Raw genomic sequence first — 12,991 nt, forward strand, 5'->3', positions numbered from 1 at the left:
GTGAAAACAAATCTGCTGACGCGCTGAGCAAGATGGCATCAACCAGCTTCGACCACTTTGGCAAAGATGTCAGGGTAGAAGTAATGAGCAACCCGTCGGTGGTAGCGAAGTCTGTCCTTGTAACTCATACAACCCCTTCATCATGGATAACTCCAATAATGGAATTCTTGAAGGAGGGAAAGGTACCGGACAATCGCGCACAGGCGAGGAAGATAAGGCACAAATCGCAGAACTATGAACTGCTTGATGGTACATTATATCGATGCTCTTATCTTGGACCGCTCATGAAATGCCTAGATGCTGAGGAAGCAAGCTATGTAATCAGAGAGATACACGAAGGAATTTGTGGAATACATGCTGGCCCGCGCATGGTGGTTGCCAAGGCAATGAGCGCAGGTTACTATTGGCCAGGCATGTACTTGGACGCTCTAAAAGAGATCCAAAAATGCAAAGCATGTCAGAGCTATGCGCCAAACACCATGCGGCCAAAGAACAACTTGATTCCGGTGACCTCCGCATGGCCTTTCCACAAATGGGCAATCGACATTGTGGGTCCCCTACCGCAAGCGCAAGGGCGAGTAAAATTTTTGGTAGTGGCAGTAGACTATTTCACAAAATGGGTCGAAGCCAAGCCATTAGCAAAAATCACAGCCGAAGCGATGAAGCAGTTTATTTGGAGCCACATCATATGCCGTTTTGGCCTTCCCATGGAAACTGTGAGCGACAATGGCAAACAATTCACTGACAAGAAGATATCCAGCTGGCTCAAGGAATTGCGCATCAACCAAATCTTCACTTCGGTATACCACCCTCAGGGGAATGGCCAAGTGGAGCGCGTGAATCAAAGCTTGTTAAATGGGCTGAAGAAAAGGTTGGAGGGAGAATCCCATTCTTGGGTCGAAGAGCTACCTAATGTCCTGTGGGCACACAGGACATTAAGCAAAACCAGCAATGGCAAATCCCCGTTCAGCCTAACCTATGGAACGGAGGCTATGATTCCAGCAGAAGTTGGATGCCCATCCCATAGAGTGCTCATGATGAACAAGATTGACAACGAGCGCGAAAGGAGGTTGGATCTCAACTTACTTGAAGGGCGCAGAGAGGCGGCTATCATCAGTGAAGCCAAGTACAAGAAAAAACTGCAAAAATATTACAATCAGCGCGTAAAAGAATGCCGCTTCAAGAAGAATGATTTTGTCCTTCGAAACAATGAAGCTAGCCGCGCGATACCCCCGGGAAAGATGTCCCCCAATTGGGAGGGACCTTATCAAGTCTCGGAAGAATTGGGAAAAGGCGCATACGCTTTAAAGATTTGAATGGAAAGAAGATCCCGCGCGCATGGAACGCGGCACAACTTAGAAAATGTTTCATGTAAAAATTGTCAAAGTTGTAATCAAGGCTCTTTAAGCCATTATGAATAATGATACGCGCTATCTTCTCTTAATGTGGATTCTATTACCTTTTGCATACATGTTTCACACTTCCCTTTATTAATTTTGAGCAATATGACAACATTGTATTGACATCAAAACAAAATAAAACGAAGTAAAACATACATGCGCGAGCTTCAAGCTCAAACGCGTTAACGAGTCTTAACTCTAAAACGTCAGGGCCTTAGCCCAATAATATGAGCCTTAGCTCAGGGCCTTAGCCCAATAATGTGAGCCTTAGCTCAAACCACTCATAACATCCATCCTACATACTGCGCAGCCTGACCATAAAAATACCTAAGCACAACTAAGGCAAAGCAAATGCCAAAACATAGTTGTTAAGGTCTCAGGTCGAGGTCGCGCATGAAATTGTAATGGATATCTGAGTAACACATACTGACACGTAAAGGCTAGAAAACTCATAATTCCATATAATAAATGCGAGATAACGCCGCGCAAAAGAGGAATAATGAAAACGCCAAGGCACGTGTCAACATAATCAAGATATGGAAAAATCACTTACAATATGACAAGGATTAAGTATAATAATTTCCTTACAACCTTGTTCTTATTTCAACGTGCAAGCATATCTTATATTCAACAAGCAAACATGCAATATAAAGAGATGAATGGGGAATGCGCAAGATACGGAGAAGGGAAAAACAAAATTTCATTCCAAAGCATTGAAATTTACAAGTTTACAAGATGAGATACAAACTACAAATAAAAAAAAAAAAAAAAAAAACATGAAGGGCTTCTCAGGTCTCCACGTCGACTTCAGCCTCTTCATCATCCTCATCACCGCCTTCAGCATCTGGCGCAGCTCGCTCCTCGTCATCTCCAAACTGACCATAGTCAAGTTGTTCATCCTGAATGGAGTCTTCTATCACAATAGTGTCAGGAGCAGATCCTTTGGCCACGCCAGAGCCGCTAGCAGGAGCAGCATTCCCCGCGCCATCATCGCCGCCACCAGCCCCTTCGCACTCGTCAAGTAATTTCTTTAGGGCGCCGAGGTCGGGCTGGTCAGCAAGCGCGAATATCTGCAAATCATATGGAAAAATATGAGTACAAAAAAAAAAAGACTTGGAAAATAAGTCAAGGTAATCTCATTAAGGTTAAAATACCTGCGCAAGGATGGGAATGGGAGTATTCAAATACTTCTCCCCCATCTCGGCCATGTCCGCGCAGGCAACGTCGCTCTGATAAGGGTAGTCGGATGGGTTCTTCTTCAGCATGCCATATTCATAGCCATCCTTAAACCCTTCAGCTCGACCCACCAAGCGCGCGGCAGCGTTGCAATCCATCACAAGGGCCTGAAACTCGTCTGAGTATTTCATCGCGTAAGCGCAACGAGTCATACCCTGTGAGATTAGCCATTGGCGATCCTGCGCGAGGGAAGCAACAGACGTCTCAAGAGCAGGAATCTGAGAGTTTAACAACTCAACAGTTTCCTTAGTCTGTTTCAGCTCCTCTTTGTCGGACGCTGCTGCCGCCAAGGTTTCTTCCTTTTCCGCTCGCGCAAGGTCAAGTGCTTCCTGGCTAGACGCTGCCGTCGCCAAGGCTTCATCTTTCTCGGCCTGCGCGGCCACCAGCTCCTTCTTCAGGCGCGCAACCTCACTCTCCAGTGATGATTTGTCAGTTATAGACTGGACAAGAGCTTGGTCACGCGCCTCCGCGTCCAGCTCCAAGTCGCGCACTCTACGCGCGTACTTGGCCGCGTCCGCCTCGGCCGCCTGTAGCTTCTCCCGCGCAGCCTGTAGCTCATGACCGCACTTCACGAAGGCGGTGTTGGCACTTGCTCTGTTCTCACTGAGCTCTGCTTGGAGCTTCTCAGCTCTCTCTCGAGCATCAGAAAGATGCCAAGCAGACACTTTAGCCTCTTGCTTGGCTTCCGCAAGAGCATCACGTACCTTTACGTAATCATAGCGAAGCTCTTGGGAGGCAGCAAAGAAAGCCGACCCAGCAAACAGATGATCGTTGAGCAAGTCATCGCGAGCGCGGCCCTCCTGAAACCTCCTTTCAGCTGGAGGCACAGAATGAGCCCAGAAGTCCGCACACACACCCATGGACTGAAATGAGCTGTCCTCAGTAATATTCCATCTCGGGCGGTAAATGTGATCGGCTTCCTGCAAACACAAAGTAATGACCTAAGTCATCAAAACACTAATATGGAAGTCCGCACAGCGGAGCAAAAAAGAACCTATACCTGCGGGGATGAAGCAGAAAAGTCAGCGCCAGCCCCACGAGAAGACTGCGCCGGAAAATCTCGTGGCGCTGCAGGGCTGGCGCGGCCGCCGTCGGAGTCTTCAACTTCAAACTCCTCATCCTCCTCTGAAACAGGCCTTTTCTCCTGCGACCTAGAACCAAAATCAGTCTCGCGAGGAGGGCTGTGCGCAGGAGGAGGTGAGGGAGGTCTCGACGCCGCCAGGTCGGCGCGTAAAACGGCCTCCTGCTCTTTAGTAATCCCGATGAGGGGAGATTCAGTGCTCGCAGGAGCAGGAGCAGAACCAACGGCGCTGGCACTGGCGCCAAGAGTGCCGCCAGCAGCTTGTACGCCAGCAATGACTCCTATGAAAAAATCAACAACAAGAAATGGTTCATGACTTGATCTAAAAGAAAAAAGTCAGAAAATAAAAGCGCAATACATACCTTGGCGCAACTCCGTTCTCGAGGCAAACATCGCCATGAAGTCCATTCTCTCCTTTTTTGAGGGTAAAACAGGGGACTTCGAAGCGACCTCCGGCGCAGGCTCGGCACCTTGTTGCGCCTGAGGTTGGTCCACCAAGGTCGCCGACTCTACAAACATTTAAGTGAGCAAGAATTCATTAGTAATTCTATCAGAATCGCGCTCATAGAACCATAAAGGATAAGCAAAGTATACCTGTTGGAGAGGAAACGGCAGGCGCAACGCCGCTCCCCTTTTCCGCCGCGCGAAGGGAGGAGGTAGTGGCACCATACCTCGTGTGGACAGGAGGTCTGCCCACTTTTTGAGGCAGGGAAGACAAGGAAAACTTGGTGGTAAACACCTGGGTTTTCTCAAGTCCCTTCGCCTGAATAGGAGGATCCTGAACAACAGGGGCATCATCTTTCTTCTGTTTCTTACTGGCCCCTGCGCCAGTTTTCCCTTTAGCCTTACGCTTTAGTTGGGGCGCCTCCTCCTCCTCCTCCTCTTCCGCGAGCTCCAGCTCGTAGTTCTCAAGCGCGTCTACAATACACGCAACAGAAAGGTTAGCCAAATCTGGTATTATAAAAGCATAAGCATAAGTACAAAGGCTTACCAGGCGCATCGCTGTCAAAGAGAAATCCCAGATCAACAGGGATGAACATGTCATCAAAGCGATCGGGGAAGCCAACCTCCCCAGCGCCCAGCGCGACGGAGCCACCCTCCATATGCTCATCATAGGCGGCGTGGACATACTCCTTGGTGACTGCACAAAACAAGTCAAATGATATCAGCAAAACGAATTATATTCGCGCAGAAGTAAGGCAATGAGATTAACTTACACAAGCCGTCAACTTGGATAACGGGCTCAGTCGCGCTGTCCGCCCACCTCCTGCTCATACCAACCCCCACCAGCGCCTCCTCGCAAATGTTCTTGGCGGGGGATGGTTCGGCAGTCAACTTTTTTACCCAGGCGCCAGTTGGGTTCTTGAAGACACCCACATCCGCAGGCGCAGAAGAGATCGCGCGCATGGTCATGCGGATGGGGATCACACCAGCCCTGATATAGAAAAACCTCTCAGACCAGTCATGAAGGCTCTTGAATGAAACAGTGCAGCACTTGACCTTCTGACTGCGAGGAATAAATGAGAACCAAGAATCTTGGATCTTGGGCTTATAAAAAAACTGAAAGCGCCGAGGGGTGGGCTCCTCGCGCTGAGATTTGCACATGAACTCAAAGTGAGTCATGCGCACAAGTCCAAACGGATGGACTTGGGATATATGAATCCCATAAAACTTAAGCAGCGCACCCACAAACCTTGTCATCGGGAGACGAAGGTTGCAGTGGGTGAAAAAATGGCAATAGAGGGATATATAGCTGGTGGGCGGGTCGGCCGCCATTTGCCCGGCCGCCGGCAGCACGCAGCCATACTCAGGGAGAAAACCCTGAGAGGCAATAAGGCTGTCAAAATCGGACTGCCTCAGTTTGCAGGGGATCTCATCCCACTTCTTCACTGCCTTAGTCCTCCCTACCTCCTCCGATGAGGCCTCAGCAGCCCTCTTCCCCTTGCCGGTCTTCTTCAACGTAGACATCACTAACGATTTCACACGGCGATGGATAGGGGAGGTTGTGTTGTCTGAGTTATCAGACATACAACTATAAAATCGGACAAAGGATGCTTCTGAAGAACAGAGGTCTGGAAGCAGAAGACAGTTAATCGGAATAGAATGAAAGAAAGAAAAGAGCTCTGAATAAACAACAAGGAAGATGAAGGATTCAAACTCTAAGGGCTTGCTTTTATAGGCCCAGGAGAGAGAAAATTTGGTACTGATCGGACTTCACGCGCCCCCACTCGCAGGTGTAAGCCAACGCGAGCGCGACACGTGTCCCTGACACTGTGTGAGGGGACACGAAAAGAAACGATACAGGTGCTGCCATAGTTCACGCGCCACCACTCGCAGGTACGGACCAACGCGAGCGCGACACGTGTTCCTGACACTATGTGAGGGGACATGAAAGGCAATTGTAGCACCTCGAGCACACGAAAGGTCTGACACGTCTCCATCATTGACGCATGTCAGCAACAACCAACCACGTACAGGGACGATTCGTTTTCAACCAAAAGGATAGAATTTCGCGCACCGATGAGTAACAAGAAGAAAAGACAAACCATATTAAAGGAGCAAACTATCAAGTCTAATATCTATCTTACCTCGCTCGCGCGAGACAAGACACACATTAGACTGGGGGGCTTGAAGAGGTATGTACCCGCCTCAACACCGAGCGAGGCGGGTCAACCCACAAGATATAGACAAGAGGCTTGAAATCAAGACATTATGAAGGCACAAAGCCAAAACCTATGCGCATGGCGCATATAACATATGCTCACGCATATCACATATGCTCATGCATCACATGCTCAGGCATCACATATGCTCACGCATCACATATGCTCACGCGTATCACATGCTCACGCATATCACATCTGCGCATGGCGCATCCGCGCGTGGCGCATATCACATGCTTGTGCATATCACATCTGCGCATGAAACATCTGCGCGTGAGAATAAAGAGAAGACCTCGCGCATCCTCAGGATAGGCGCGTATCACACATGCACATACTCAACCTCGTCCTTATCCAAATCAGGATTAGGGCAACCTTGATTGTGCACGTCAGACAACCTTCCAGAAGGTATCTTTTTAAGGAATAAGAATATGCTGATGTTGACAGCTGCCAATGAAAGGTGGACAACTCAGCAAAACCCATGTGCAACCACGTGATTATAACCAATGAAGAAGCACCAGGTGTCCCAAGGACACGTGGCGCAAAGCAATTGGAGGAGGCCAACAAGGCCCTAACTGGGTCTGAGCCCAATCAGTGGAAACCCTAGCACTATAAATACCACATCAACTCCACAAGGAGAGACACACTCAATTACAGAGTATTCAGCTATATCAAGCAATACACTTCAATTTCCTTACTCTCATATTATTATCTTCTCTTACAAATTCTTATTCTCACACCGGAGGGTTACCCCAAAGAGGACCCCTCTGTCCCTTTCTGAGGGGTAAGTTTACGGTGCTGTTCATTTTGTAGGTGGAAGAACCCAGATCCCAGAGAACCATCGGTGAAATAGCATAATCACACCCGAGGAAAGTAGATCGTCTACCAGTGAGTCGATCCACGTTTCTTCAAATGGTAAATGACACCATTTAGAGATCAATACCCAAGTTTATTCTGCAATGGTAAATGGTTTATGGATTCCAATACCACACGACAATTATACACCTGCACACCTGTTTTGCTAATGTTTTTCTTGTTGTAACTTTGATAACAGCCCGCCAAACGAAGAACTAATTATGATTGTATTACTTTAAAAAAAAAATATCAACAACTTATCATTGTATTACTACATTTCAAATGTTATATTGAAAAATCACCTAATGAAACAAATGATATGATTTTCGGGAGCTGCTTTGTTTTGTTATCTTCTTTCATGTTTTCTATGGGACAAGTGTGCTACATAAAAGTGCAATATTTTAAAACAACCGTCGTATGCAATACAAAAAAAAAATGATCGTATAACAATACATGGCAAAAACTTCTAAAAGCCGTTACATTAGGTTTCAATTACACCACTTACATCAAAATATTCATACCAATAAATTTCTCAACTTATTTTCAAAAGAAACAGAAAATAGCTTTTCTTGTATCTTGCCAAAGCTTGTGTAGTTGCCCACTATTTAAAACAGTTTCACTACTTCACCACCACTGCCATCGTCATCACCACCACCACCACCACCTTCCTCTGCTTTGAGCCGCCACCACAGGTGGTGGTCCTTATGCTGAACTCCGTTTGAGCTTCATGTATGCGACAATCATAAAACTAGAATATGTGAATAAAAAGAGTCTAAAAGTGACCATGAACTGTTTGGACATAAAAAATAAGCCTTTTGAGTTAATGGTAGAGCATATGTGAGGCATATTCTTTGAGCATTAACTTTTGAATATACTGCTTTTTAATATATTGTTATAATATATTCAATGTGTAAAGGCATAAATCATAATAGATATTGTTTCTGAAAAATTGTATAATTAAAAAAATGACATCATTGTGTAATCGTTTCATGATATTCAGGAAATTATTATACTTTTATCCTGGAAATATGGAGTTGGTTAATAATATTAAATTGACATTTTAAATGTTATCAATGGTCTCGTAGCTCAGTTGGTTAGAATGTTGGTCTTATGAGCCGAAGGTCGTGGGTTCGAGCCCCGCCGAGACCAAGCTTTCGATTTTCAAATAATTAATTTATTTTTACTTTAACATGAAATTATAGGTGTTTTAGAGTTAATTTATTGGAGAAGTCAATAAAAATGGACGTTTATATGCTACTATGTATAACGTTTATGTTTTTACATAACCGAGTTTAACTATCAAGTAAAAATATTGCTTAATGCAATATAGAGTTATTATGTCTAGAATAAAACTAACAAAAATCATAGTTTAAGTCTCAGGAGGAAGAGTAAGGAGTTTGTCGTTCGATCTAAGAAATCATGGATTTGTTCAGATGCTTAAAAGAATACAAAGTTATCCTTATGCATCCCTTCCTTTAACATCAACTTTAAATTTTTGCAATTGATTTATGAACATATGTAACATGTCTATAACTTTTGGGGATATCTAGCTTAATAAAGCCAAAAGATTAGAATTAAGTTCAGTGCCAAATGTAATGTCACCACAACCATTAATTAAGTCGTACTTGGTTAGACATGTTACAATACGGTCTAATAAAAAATGGCGTACGCCAACCGGTTTCACGACCAACATGAGGGAGGTAAATCACGTGTCTCATAGTAAAACAGATGGTGCCAGGATTTGATACCCAGACCTCCATAATAGATTTCCACCTCCTTACAGTAAGAAGGTCTAATAATGATGAAAATATTATCTTTTTGGGTGACATAACCTTTTTGGTTTCATGTGATATCCCTATGATTTCTATTAAAGCTTGTGATTCCACCACAGGCCCACAGCCGTCGTCTGAAACATGAGCTAATGTCACCTTGAATGGACTACATTGATTTATGCAAAACGCCCACCACCACTATTGTAATGTAACATTCTGAACAAAAACGTAGTTGGTAGAAGATAACTTTGCGGTTACTAAGAACGTAGTTGTGTGATATTGAACAAAAAAGAAAAAAAACGAAGAACTTCCGGGAGAATACAAATCTAATGTAATCGTCATTGGTCAACGTATTTGAAGTCAAGCATTAAGTTAGTGGCCACTTTAAAACTGTTAAGAAAAAAATAAATAAAAATTACATGTGTTATGTTCTCAAAGTGCTAAACAACAAATTGGTGGACAAGCATTAAAAGCATGACAAATTATCTAAAGTTTTAAAAATTTCATAATATAATATTAAATGGAGACATGAGTTGGTAATACCAGGCCAATTGATTTTAATAAAAAACAATCAAACCAAAAACCAATGCACCATAAACAATCTAGATTAATAAACCATAATAAGTAAGCAAAACACTAATCTTTATTACAAAATCTTTTAGTTTATTTCATTAACTTGTACATTTATTTTGGACTACGATTATAATCACACATCATTCATTATTCACATTCCATAATGCAACATAAAAACAATCATGTTATGGTTAAGCTCAAGCAGCAGCGTTGGTTGGTTTAATATCCTCACCAGCAGCAGCAGCAGAGGGCCCTTGGCCCATCATATGAATATCAATAATCTTGGATTGCTTCTTCACCTGAGCCAACTTGGGCACCTTGATCTTCAACACACCGTCTTCAAGGTGCGCCATTATCTTGCGTTCGCCGGCAGCCTGAACTGCCTCCAGAACTTGCCACTCGTCCTCTCCGCCCGGTGCCACTTAATGTCACCCCTCACCTTCACCTGCTTCCCCCGCTGACTCGCAACAGGCGGTTGTCTTCGACCTCGATCTTGATGTCCTCTCTCTTCATCCCGGGGACGTCCAGGGAGATGCCCCGAGGTCCTTTGCGATGCTGAGTGGGTTTTGTTCGAGGATCTTGAACGGGTCTTCGGTCATCATGTCCCATAGAGGCCTGTTAATGTAAGGGACTAGAGCGTCTGTTTTTGTGGGAGTTAACCCAATCATCATCAACGCCATCGTTGTTGTTAGCATTAAGAAAGTGGTTCTTTGTGGCTTCGATATCCCCATTTTTGCTGTTCGGAAATCGGTGAACAAGAGAATGCGTTTGTTTATGCAGGTAAAGGTAATTATTCGTGTATGAATTGAATGAATCTGGGGGTTATATGTATATATATAATATGTGAGTTGTGTGAAGCTAGGAAGCTAGAAATTTCTGGGGGTTCATTTTCACATTGAGATTAATCCATACATGCAAGTTTCTTAGATTCAATTCAACGGTTGAGCATTGCAGGATAGGTAGGTGTTACCCTTTGAACCTTCCTTTGTGAAGCATACTTAGTCTCCTAGCGGTGTGTAGACACGATGTCTTTGAACATACCCCCATTTATGTAGACGACAATACACTTCACACAACACTCTCCCTGGTCTGGCCAACCCCTCACTGTCGTGTCCTACTATGGTCCTGGAACACTTGCCTGGTTCTGCGAGAGCTCTAGGATTTTTGCCCCAAAATCTATTTGGGACCCTAGTTCTCTCTCACATAGGTGATTCTCGTTGGAATCATTAAAAGTAATGGGTTTGTTGATTTCCACAAATCATTAACCTTTATTATGCTTATCCTTACAACATGTGTCACTGATTGGAATGGACTAGGATGCGCGCGCACGCAACGCCCTTTAGTTTGGTTTGGGGTACTCCCCCACAGTGACCACCCTTGGTTTCATGATTAAGTTGTCCTATTGAACCTAGATCTTGGGATCTCCAGTCAACTAAGTTAGGTTTCCCTCATGTCCCCTTTTCCCATGGGCTTTAGTCCCATTCCTTTTGACGACTTGTTAACTAACTCTTTGCTTAAGCCTTTGGTTAACGGGTCTGCAATGTTATCTTTTGACTTCACATAGTCAATCCTGATAACGCCCGTTGTGAGTAGTTGTCATACCGTGTTATGTCTACGTTGAATATGCCTTGATTTGCCGTTGTACATCACGCTATGGGCTCTACCAATCGATGATTGACTGTCACAATGTATGCAAATAGCCGACAAAGGTTTTGGCCATATTGGAATATCTTCCATAAATTAACGTAGCCTGATGTGCTTGAAGTAGTTTAATATTTATTAACTAAATTAACTAAAAATAAACACTAAGTAATACTCTAGACTCTCTAAAACTCGACTAAACTACTAACCGGCAAGTGAACCGATCGACTCTAGTAAAGCTAAGTAAGTCCGGATATCAAATCAACGAGACTCTTTAAATTACGTTTATTAGCTAATTAGACTCGACTACACACAGCTTATTAATTTATATTTTGTTTGGGGGGTTTTATTTAAAATACTAATTTAATACTATAATTAAAAACTAGTTAAGAAAACAAGTAATTTAAATGAAAGCAAAAGTTTGTTATAAATAAGATGGTGATGAGAAAACTACCTAGGCTAGAATACCTAAATTTCAGTTATGACTTAACCCAGGAAAATATTTAGTTATGGACTGGGATCGTAAAATAGACACTTAAAAGAAAACCCGAACATGACCCCTGACCCTTCTCAAGAAGACACCTATGGGTGTTTCTAATAAATTTTAACGCATACCAGTATTAAAAATCAAGTTCCCTTACGGTCACCTAATTAATTATGATCTAGTTCCTTTATAATGAAATCCTACCTTACAGCGCGGAAATCAAAGGCAATTTAAAATATTTAATTGATTTAATAGACAATAATAAATAATCAACCCTAGATGGACTCCTTACGAAGAACTAAATCTAGCAAGATTAAATAATAAAGATCTATTAATAACCTATCACTTTACAGATTTTAGGTTAGCAGCACACTTAGGTTTATTTGACAATATTATTCCTATGATCTTATCATGAAATCAACCATAAAATAATCAAAACACGAAGTAATTGACCTAATAGCAATCCTATCATATGACAAATAATAATCAAGGAAAACTATGGAACAAAACTCATCAAACAATCCTAAGCATCCATATGCATCAATTTAATATAAATAAATCTTTTACTAAAACATAAAAACCATAACAATAAATAATCCCAAGTCAAATCAAAACATCAAAGTAGGTTTATCAAGCCTAGGCAGTCAAAGGGTTTAGCCAACAACCATACTCAAGACCAAAAGATAATAAATAGGTTCAAATAATAAATTCATGACGAAAATAATAAATTCAAACCGACTAATAAGAATCCTTGGATGAATAAGTGTTGAACCCGGACACTATTTGCTTGAACCACCAGGTGACTTGTTGATTTAGAATCTTTTATATACGAAATCCAATTTGCATCACCGTATCCTTCAATCACAGCTGGATCTCGATTATAATGGAGTCCATAGTCTCTTGTATATCTTAAGTATCTTAGAACCCGTGTTATACTTTTCCAATGTTCCACACTCGGATTACTAGTTAGCCTACTCACGGCATAAGCTAGATCGGGTCGTGTACATGTCATAAGATACATTAGACCACCAATAATTCTTGAGTACTCTAACTGAGCAACACCATCGCCTCTATTTTTAGATAGATGGGGGGTCGTATCAATTGGAGTTGGCACGAAACGCGTGTCATCCTTATTGAATTTCTTAAGAATTTTATCCACATAGTGAGATTGACTCAAGATAAGACCATTTTGGGTTCTAGTAATTTGAACCCCAAGAATCACGTCCGCGAGACCCAAGTCTATCATGTCAAACCTCGCTTTCAACATATCTTTTGTAGATTTAATCATA

At 43.0% G+C, this 12,991-nt stretch overlaps 1 non-coding gene across 1 annotated transcript; it reads left to right on the forward strand.

Moving 5' to 3' along the window:
• The first annotated feature begins 8,307 nt into the window (after window positions 1-8,307).
• Window positions 8,308-8,381, forward strand: TRNAI-UAU (transfer RNA isoleucine (anticodon UAU)). Its single transcript has one exon. It is a non-coding gene; the product is annotated as a tRNA-Ile (tRNA).
• The last annotated feature ends 4,610 nt before the right edge of the window (window positions 8,382-12,991 follow it).

The sequence above is a fragment of the Bidens hawaiensis genome, unplaced genomic scaffold (assembly GCF_021521415.1).
Source record: "Bidens hawaiensis isolate Kalapana, Puna unplaced genomic scaffold, B.hawaiensis_p1.1 tig00001206_1, whole genome shotgun sequence".
In the NCBI taxonomy this organism is placed as follows: domain Eukaryota; kingdom Viridiplantae; phylum Streptophyta; class Magnoliopsida; order Asterales; family Asteraceae; genus Bidens; species Bidens hawaiensis.